Raw genomic sequence first — 10,708 nt, 5'->3', positions numbered from 1 at the left:
TGAACTACTGGGACCTTATGAAGATAAAAATCTTCTGCACAGCAAAGGAAACAACCAACAAAACTAAAAGGCAACCAACGGAATGGGAAAAGATATTTGCAAATGACGTATCGGACAAAGGGCTGGTATCCAAAATCTATAAAGAGCTCACCAAACTCCACACCTGAAAAACAAATAACCTGGTGAAGAAATGGGCAGAAAACATGAATAGACACTTCTCTAAAGAAGACATCCAGATGGCCAACAGGCACATGAAAAGATGCTCAATGTCGCTCCTCATCAGGGAAATACAAATCAAAACCACACTCAGATATCACCTCATGCCAGTCAGAGTGGCCAAAATGAACAAATCAGGAGACTATAGATGCTGGAGAGGATGTGGAGAAACGGGAACCCTCTTGCACTGTTGGCGGGAATGCAAATTGGTGCAGCCACTCTGGAAAACAGTGTGGAGGTTCCTCAGAAAATTAAAAATAGACCTACCCTATGACCCAGCAATAGCACTGCTAGGAATTTACCCAAGGGATACAGGAGTACTGATGCATAGGGGCACTTGTACCCCAATGTTTATAGCAGCACTCTCAACAATAGCCAAATTATAGAAAGAGCCTAAATGTCCATCAACTGATGAATGGATAAAGAAATTGTGGTTTATATACACAATGGAGTACTACGTGGCAATGAGAAAGAATGAAATATGGCCCTTTGTAGCAACGTGGATGGAACTGGAGAGTGTTATGCTAAGTGAAATAAGCCATACAGAGAAAGAAAGATACCATATGGTTTCACTCTTATGTGGATCCTGAGAAACTTAACAGAAACCCTGGGGGAGGGGAAGGAAAAAAAAAGAGGTTAGAGTGGGAGAGAGCCAAAGCATAAGAGACTCTTAAAAACTGAGAACAAACTGAGGGTTGATGGGGGGTGGGAGGGAGGGGAGGGTGGGTGATGGGTATTGAGGAGGGCACCTTTTGGGATGAGCACTGGGTGTTGTATGGAAACCAATTTGACAATAAATTTCATATATTGAAAAAAAGCAAAAATTAACTATTAGTACCTCATCAAAATAAAAAGCTTCTGCACAGCAAAGGAAACAACCAGCAAAACTAAAAGGCAACTCACGGAATAGGAGAAGATATTTGCAAATGACATATCAGATAAAGGGTTAGTATCCAAAATCTATAAAGAACTTATCAAACTCAACACCCAAAAAAACAAATAATCCAGTGAAGAAATGGGCACAAGACATGAATGGACACTTCTCCAAAGAAAACAGATGGACAATTGACACATGAAAAAATGCTCAACATCACTCATCATCAGGGAAATACACATCAAAACCACAATGAGATACCACCTCATACCTGTCAGAATGGCTAACATTAACAACTCAGGCAACAACAGATGTTGGTGAGCATGTGGAGAAAGAGGATCTCTTTTGCATTGTTGGTGGGAATGCAAGCTGGTGCAGCCACTCTGGGAAAGAGTATGGAGGTTTCTCAAAAAACTAAAAATAGAGCTACCCTACAACCCAGCAATTACACTACTAGGTATTTTTCTAAGGGATACAGGTATGCTGTTTCAAAGGGGCACATGCACCCCAATGTTTATAGCAGCACTATCAACAATAGCCAAAGTATGGGAAGAGCCCAAATGTCCATCGACAGATGAATGGATAAAGAAGATGTGGTATATGTATACAATGGAGTATTACTTGGCAATCAAAAAGAATGAAACCTTGCCATTTGCAACTATGTGGATGGAACTAGAGGGTATTATGCTAAGTGAAATTAGAGAAAGACAAATATCATATGACTTCACTCATATGAGGACTTTAAGAGACAAAATAGATGAACATAAGGGAAGGGAAGCAAAAAGAATATAAAAATAGGGAGGGGGGAAAAACATAAGAGGCTCTTAAATATGAAGAACAAACAGAGAGTTACTGGAAGCGTTGTGCGAAGGGGGATGGGCTAAATGGGTAAGGGGCATTAAGGAATCTACTCCTGAAATCATTGTTGCACTATATGTTAACTAACTTGGATGTAAATTAAAAATTAAGTTAAAAAAAAAAGGAAATTGAATCAGTAATCAAAAATGTACCAATAAACAAGAGTCCAGGGTCAGAAGGCTTCCTGGGGGATTTCTATCAAACATTTAAAGAAGTTATTACCTATTCTTTTGAAAGTGTTCCCAAAGAATTGAAAATGAAGGAAAACTTCCAAACTCATTCTATGAGCCCAGCATTACCTCAAATCCAAAACCAAAGACCTCACTAAAAAAGAGAACAGACCAATTTCCCTAATGAACGTGGATGCAAAAATTCTCAACAAGATACTAGAAAATCAAATAAGATACTAACAATGATATATTAAAGGAATTATTCACTGCAATCAAGTGGGATTTATTCCTGGGATGCAGGGGTGGTTCAATATCCTCAAATCAATCAACATGATATACCACATTAATAAAAGAAAGGATAAGAACCACATGATCCTCTCAACAAATGCAGAAAAAGAATTTGACAAAATAGAGCATCCATTCTTGATAAAAACCCTCAAGAAAGTAGGGATAGAATGATCATACCTCAACATCATTAAGGCCATATACAAGAGACCCACAACTAATATCATCCTCAATGTAGAAAAACTGAAGGCTTTCCCCCTAAGGTAAGGAACACACAGGGATGTCCATTCTCACCACTGTTGTTCAAGATAGTACTGGAAGCCCTAACCTTAGCAATCAGACAACAAAAAAGAAATAAAAGGCATACAAATCAGCAAGGAAGAAGTCAAACTTTCACTCTCCACAGACGACATGACACTCTACATGGAAAACCTGACAGACTCCACCAAAAAACTGCTAGAATTGATACATGCATTCAGCAAAGATACAGGATATAAAATCAATATACAGAAATCAGTAGCATGTCTATACACCAATAATAAAGCAGCAGAAAGAGAAATCAAGGAATCAATCCCATTTACAGTTGCACCAAAAACATTAAGATATTTAGGAATAAACTAACCAAAGAGGTAAAAGATCTGTATGCTGAAAACTATAGAATGCTTATCAAAGAAATTGAAGAAAACACACGTGGAAAAACATTCCATGTTCTTCCATGGATTGGAAGAACAAATATTGTTAAAATGTCAATACTATCCACCAAAGTAGTATTCAATGCAATCCCTTTCAAAATAACACCAACATTCTTCACAGAGCTAGAACAATTCTAAAATTTGTATGGAAAAAGAAAAGACCCTGAAGAGCCAAAGTAATATTGAAAAAAGAAAACCAAAACTGGAGGCATCCACAATTCCAGACTTCAAACTGTATTACAAAGCTTTAATCATCAAGACAGTATGGTACTGACACAAAAACAGACACATAGATCAATGGAACAGAACAGAAAACCCAGAAATGCATCCACAAACATATGGCCAACTGATCTTTGACAAAGCAGGAAAGAATATCCAAAATCTATAAAGAACTTATCAAACTCAACACCCAAAAAAACAAATAATCCAGCAAAGAAATGGGCAAAAGACATGAATAGACATTTTTCCAAAGAAGACATCCAGATGGCTAACAGACACATGAAAGGATGCTCAATATCACTTGTCATCAGGGAAATACACATCAAAACCACAATGAGAGGGGCGCCTGGGTGGCTCAGTCGGTTGGGCAGCTGACTTCGGCTCAGGTCATGATCTTACGGTTTGTGAGTTTGAGCCCCACATCAGGCTCTGTGCTGACAGCTCAGAGCCTGGAGCGTGCTTTGGATTCTGTGTCTTCCCCTCTCTCTGCCTCTCCCCTGCTCATGCTCAGTCTCTATCTCTCAGTAATGAATAAATGTTAAAAATAGAAATTTTTTAAAAATTTTAAAAAATTAAAAAAAAACACAATGAGATACCATCCCACACCTGTCAGAATGGCTAAAATTAACAACTCAGGAAACAACAAATATTGGTGAGGATGCGAATAAAGGGAAACTTTTTTACACTGTTGCTGGGAATGCAAACTGGTGCATTCAGTATGGAGGTTCCTGAAAAAATTACAAATATAACTACCCTATGGCCCAGCAATTGCACTACTAGGTATTTATCCAAAGGATATAAAAATTCTGATTCCAAAGGGCAATGTTTACAGCAGTGCTATCAACAATAGCCAAATTACACAAAGAGCCCAAATATCCATTGACTGATGAATGGATAAAGATGTATATATACACAATGGAATATTAAGCAGTGATCAAAAAGAATAAAATCTTGCCCTTTGCAACAATGTGGGTGAAACTAGAGTATATTATGCTAACTGAAATAAGTCAGAGAAAGACAAATATCATAGGATTTCACTCATAAGTGGAATTTAAGAAACAAAACAGATGAACATAGGGGAAGGGAAGGAAAAATAAAATAACATAAAAACAGAGAGGAAGGCAAATCATAAAAGACTCTTAAATACAGAGAACAAACTGAGGGTTGCTGGAAGGGGAGATGGATGAGGGTGGGCTAAATGTGTGATAGGCATTAAGGAGGGCACTTGTTGGGATGAGCACTGGGTGTTATATGTAAGAGATGAATCACTAAATTCTACTCCTGAGACATAACTACATTATGTGTTAACTAACTTGAATTTAAATTTAAAGAAAAGAAAGGGAGAGCATCGGAGAATAAATAAAAATTTTAAAGAAAAAAAAGAGAAAAATATTAGCAAACCAAATCCATCCATATAAAAGAATTATGCACAATGAAGAAGGGAGATTTATCCCAGGAATGCAAAGTTGTTTTAACATTTAAAAATTGTTCATCTTAGTACATGATATTAATAGAGTGAAGGATAAAAACCACAAGATCATGTCAATGGATGTGGGAAAAGTATTTGAAAAAGTCCAACATCCATTTTCTTATAATTTTTTACTGTATATTTATTTTTGAGAGAGAGAGAGAGTGTGTGTGTGTGAGTGTGAGCCGGGGAGGGGCAGAGAGGAAGGGAGACACAGAATCCTAAGCAAGCTCCAGAGTCTGAGCTGTCAGCACAGAGCCTGATGCATGGCTCAAACCCATGAACTGTGAGATCATGACCTGAGCTGAAGTTGGATGCTTGACTGACTGAGCCACCTAGGCACCCCTCTAACATCCATTTATGATAAAACTTTCAACAAACTAGGAATAGAAGAGAACCTCCTCAACCTGATGAAGATCCAACAGTTAACATCATACTTAACGGTGAAAGAATGAATAGTTTCTCTATAAGACCTGGAACAAGTCAAAGATGTTGTCACCACTTCTGGTCAACGTGGAGGGTCTAGCCAGTTCAATGAAGAAGGAAAAAGAAATTAAAGGCATCCAGGTTGGAAATAAAGAGTAGAACTGCCTTTATTCACAGATGACATAATCCAGTATGTAGTAAATACCAAAGAATATAAAGAACCCTTTATGTCACTCTCAATCGTTCTCTCCCTCTCCTAACAAATCAGTTTACAAAGATCATAGGATGCAAGGTCAATATATAAAAATCGCCTGTATTTTTGTATATTAGCAATAAGCAATCTAGAATAAAATTAAGAGAATCATTCCAGTCATAATAGCATCAAAAAAAAATACTTAGGAAATTAAGAAGTGCAAGTCGTGTATACTGAAAATTACAAAATACTGCTGATAGAAATTAAAGAAGATCTAAGTAAATGGAAAGATGTTCCATATTCATGGATTTGAAAACAATATTGTCAAGGCTGCAATTCTCTCCAAATTATCTATAAATTCAATATTGTATCTATCAAAATCCTTTCAGGCTTTTTTTAATTGACAGACTAATCCTAAAATGTATATGGAAATGCAAAGGACCTAAAATAGCCAGGGGCGCCTGGGTGGCTCATTCGGTTGAGTGCCCAAGTTTGGCTCAGGTCATGATCTTGCAGTTCGTGAGTTCCAGCCCCATGTTGGGCTGTGTGCTGGCAGGTTGGAGCCTAGAGCCTGCTTCAGATTCCATGTCTCCCTCTCTGCCCATTCCCCACTTGTGCTCCCCCCACCTCAAAAATAAATAAACATTTAAAATAGCCACACAAAAAAAGTACATTATCCAATTTCAAAACTTCCTATAAAGCTACAGTGATGAAGACTGTGTGGTTATGTAGATCAATAGAAAATAATTGAGAATTCACAACTAAATCCTTATTTGTATGCCAAATTGATTTTCAACAAAGCTACAAAGATAATTCAGTGGGGGAAAGGATAGTCTTTGAATAAATGATGCTGTGACAAATGAATATCCACATGCCACAAAAAAGTAGACATTTACCTCACACCATACACAGAAATTAACCCAAAATAGATCATAGACCTAAATGTAAGAGCTAAAACTATAAAACTTCTGAAGAAAATATAGCAGAAAACTCTCTGTGGCTGAGGAGAGTTCTTAGATACAATTTAAAACATGATTTATAAAAGAAAAATTGATAAATTATAATTCATTTTTTTAAGTTTTGTCTTTGAAACATACCATTAAGAGAGAAAAAAAGCAACAGACTAAGAGAAAATACTTGCAAATTATATATCTGATAGAAGCATTGGATCCAGAATACATGAAAAATTTTTACAGCTCAATAAGAAGACAAAATGACACAACTGAAAAAGTAGACATGTTTGAATCGACATATTACTACAAAAGATACATGAATGGCTAACACACACATGAAAAGATGCTTAACATTACTGGTCATATGAAAATTAAAACCCCAAAGGAATACCACTTCACACTTACCAAAAACGCTGTAATAAAAAAAGATATTAAGTGTTGGTGAAGATTAGAACCTTTTCTAATAAGACTTTGTCTCTTAAGCACTATGAGATTAAGGGAGATTCCCCTCTTTTAAGTCTTCATTCTAACTCCCCAGGCTCTCATACATAGCCCCAGAACTCAGCAAGTATCATTTAGTATAGTGGACACTGTGGCTGCACCACCCAGGTCCCTCTGCAGGTCTGAAACACTCATTCCCCAAGCTGCCACAAGTATTATCAGCTGAAGGTTCACAGCTGTATTCCCCTTCTGGGGATTGCACTTGACTAAAGAAAGGTTACGCCTCATCCTCAGGGACAACCTGCATCCAATGACTCGTTAATTTAAATCCAAAGATTCAACTCTTTCACCTCAACTGGGGACATCTTTAAATAGCTATTACAGCTTCAGAGCTCCCTGAAAGATTGGCTAAGGCCAGTTTTGCAACTGTATGTATCACCATTCAACAAGTTCTACCATTCCCTCGTTCTTTTGCTCCCTCAAAGGTGTTGAGACAACTCCCCAATAAATCTCCAAATGCAAACCTCAGATTTAGTATATGTTTTCTGAGGACCACAACTTGCAACATGGGTAGAGACCCACCTCATGGACCACACCTGATTCTTAGACCACGTCCAGAGCCTGTAAATGCTACCATTGGGGAAGGGGGGCGGGGGAGGAGATGGCCACTCACCTCAGGAGAGCTCCTCCCTGTCTGGAATTCCTATTCACCTAGTTCTTGTTGCTTTCACAGTTCTCATATGTCTTCAAACATACTACTTTTTAAATTTTTCCATATTTTTCTGGTTGTTGCAGGGTGGGTGGTGGAATCCCACAACCTACCACACCCCATCCAGAAGTAGAAAGCTCTAGACACAGATTCTCAAAACTCCAAATGTATGGATATTGAACTGTAGTCCAAGAAGTTATTTATCTTATTTATATTACTTATATATTGTTAAATTTGCTGAAATTTTTATTGTCAAATGTAATGAAATATTTCATGTACTCTTAAAAATAATACGGATTCTTCAATGTAATTGTTCAATGTAATGCCCCTTATATTGTCATGGGACCAAGCCTGTTAATTGTTTTGTTCAAATCTTTATCCTTACTGATTTTTTTCTACTTGAACTGTTTCTGAAAAATAGTAAAATCTCCCATCACTATCATAAACTTGTCAATTTTCCTTGTAGTTCTCTCCATATTTGCTTTATACATTTTGGACCAATGTTGTTTGATGCATTAAGTTTAGAATTGTTCTGACTTCCTGGTGAAATGAAACTTGAGACTTTAATGATTTTTGTTATCTCTAGTAATGCCTTTGCTTCTACTTTTACTAATATCAACACAGCTCTACCATCTTGCCTCTTTCTTCTGCAATTCATTATTTATTCAGATGGTTAAGCTCTTCTACTGGCTGGTGAATGGTGAACACTGAAATTATTTCTCCTCCAGAACTATATTCCCAGATGGTATGAATATATGGTTAAACTAGCATTAATACATGTCATCATTTTATCAATCACATAATAGAACAAAGTATCCAGGTATCCAAATACGAATTTACTGAGTTCAAAAAGCATATAAAATATTAGATGCTTGATCACTTCATTATTGGAAACTCACTTCTTTTTTGATTGGAAGACAAGAAAAAATATGCTTCAAAGAAAAATAGTTAATAAACAACTTCCAATAGATATGAATTACAAGATTTCAGAAATATTATAAATAAGAAATATTTTAGCTACAAAGCATCTCAGCCTTAATTTTTAACTAAATAAAAGACCTATTCTATACATCCTGCACAAGACAAAGGCAACACTTTACTGGAGATATTTCATAGCCTCCTCCCACTCTGTCTTCAGGCCCTCTTCCTCTAAGTTGTACCCCAACTGTAAACATAAAGTAACTGTAAGACTTTTTTGTCTGAAGACATTACACACATGTGCTTCTGTACAACGTGTATTTTATATGAACTTTTAACCACACATTTGTGATTTTTCAAAATGGAGGCATTCATAACAGCACAAAATGAGCTTTATAGAAAGACATTAAATAATCCCCATAAGCCTTGGTAAGAATCCAATAAAATGAATTTTTGCTAAAACCTGATGTATATCGGTACGCTTGTAGGGTGGCAAACATGAATAACCACATAGGTCCTATTGGCAATATTTGAAATGACTAAAGGAATAAACCACATATGGTTTCCAGTGCTATTCATAATCTAGGATTATAATTCTGCATGATACTAAAAATACACAAGTATTGTGCTGGATATTTTGGCACCTAATCTCTCAATTTCTTACACATTATTTCTGGCATGGGAATAGTAGTAAGCCAAACATAGAGGCTGCAATTCTGTCAAGCTTGGTCCTTTTTCAATATTCCTATGGAAGCTTCATTAGACTTGTCATTCATTAAGCCTACATGTTGGCTAATATGTACGATAATTAAGTCCTGTCTCAAGTTCCATTTCCAAGGCAACAGCATCAGGCAGCCAAGTTTTATTGAATGTAACAATTGTTTCTATGACCACTGGAGGCTTTGTAGCACAGCCGCATTTTAGAACAGTATTTCTCCAAATACAGAAGTTGCTTAGTGTTAAAAGCTCCATGCCACTTTTGTCTTATAAACTGTACTGCATGTTCATTTTTCATTCCACCTTCAATTAGTGCTAGGGCAACAAGCACTGGAGTTCTCCCAAGACCTGCAACACAGTGAACATCAATACAACAACCAGGTTCTTCACGAAATTTAATGTTGACAAGACTTAACCAGTCCTCAACAATCTGGTTAGATGGTGATGAACCATCATCAAAGGGCCAATCCAGCACCTGGATGCCTTCTTTCTCCACAAGAGCAGTGTTGTAGGTTGCTTCACATACTCTTACTATTGTAGTAACTCCATATTCCTTAAGTTCTTCTATAAATTTGTTGAAGGTTGCACTGGTTGGACTGTGTGTAATAAGAAATTTCATGTTCCTGTATGTGACTTCCACCAGGGCTGGCCGGTTCATTGGAGCCATGTTAATTTAGTTAAAATATTCAATACGGCTACGAAAAAATGTTTTAAAGTTTTGAATACAGAAATTATGTAAAGCAAACAAAGTATCCTCTAATATATTCCACTGGAAATTCTCAATGATTTAAATATGTAATAGAGAGTAACAGGAAATGAAATGAACCTAACAGGAAATAATCCCTCAGTTCGGTATACTGAGTCCATGGAAAGGATGTGCACCCAGGTTTACCCCATCCAGGTCAAAATTCTTGTAAAATGCTCCGATGATGTCAACTGTGCACTTCTGTGCCCAGGATAAGGGCTCTTATGGAGGTTTCTTGGTGCAGTAGTATGAATCTCTCCAGTTCACTCGTCCTCATAAAGGTTGTGCTGTGCCTGGCAGTAATCTCTGGGGCCCTTCAGAAACTCCATAAATGTGTGACCAAGAATACCACAGAAAGGCACCCGTTTACTCATTAAAGACTGTGGCTTAATTATACAACTGTTCCCGTGGAGGCGACACAGGGGGCAGCGGTGGCCTTGACTGCAGGGCAGGAAGCTGCAGTGGTTGTCCTGGGGCAGCAGCGACTGGACACCTGGCTCTACTATGCGCCAGCCTCCAAGAAGCCAATCCGCAGGCATTCAGGTGTTCTTGCATTTCAAGAGCTCACTTTCACAGCTGGTGTGACGTGTGCTCCTCTCCACCAATCACAGGAGTGGGGAGGGGCACAAGAAGCTGCCACAAGAAGCTTTGAGCGTGAGGCCTTCCTCACAGCGGACCTCACTACCAGTGCTGGTTGAGGAAGAGAGGCATGGGGGACCCTGAGCTTCCTTCCTCTTCCTAGGAAGGAGGTGGGAGGGACACGGGAGGGTGTGAGGGGATGGGTGGGGGTGGGCGTGAAACAAATCCTGAAAGAAGCTGAAAAG

General features: G+C 37.9%; 1 pseudogene; it reads right to left on the bottom strand.

The window, feature by feature from the left end:
- Positions 1 to 956: 956 nt before the first annotated feature.
- On the bottom strand, positions 957 to 9,871 carry LOC145712470 (protein tyrosine phosphatase type IVA 1 pseudogene; annotated as a pseudogene).
- Positions 9,872 to 10,708: the final 837 nt, after the last annotated feature.

Source organism: Panthera onca, chromosome D1 (assembly GCF_046562875.1).
Source record: "Panthera onca isolate mPanOnc1 chromosome D1, mPanOnc1 haplotype 2, whole genome shotgun sequence".
In the NCBI taxonomy this organism is placed as follows: domain Eukaryota; kingdom Metazoa; phylum Chordata; class Mammalia; order Carnivora; family Felidae; genus Panthera; species Panthera onca.
Note: the sequence above shows the minus strand (reverse complement) of the source record. Positions and strands in the feature narration are given on the sequence as shown.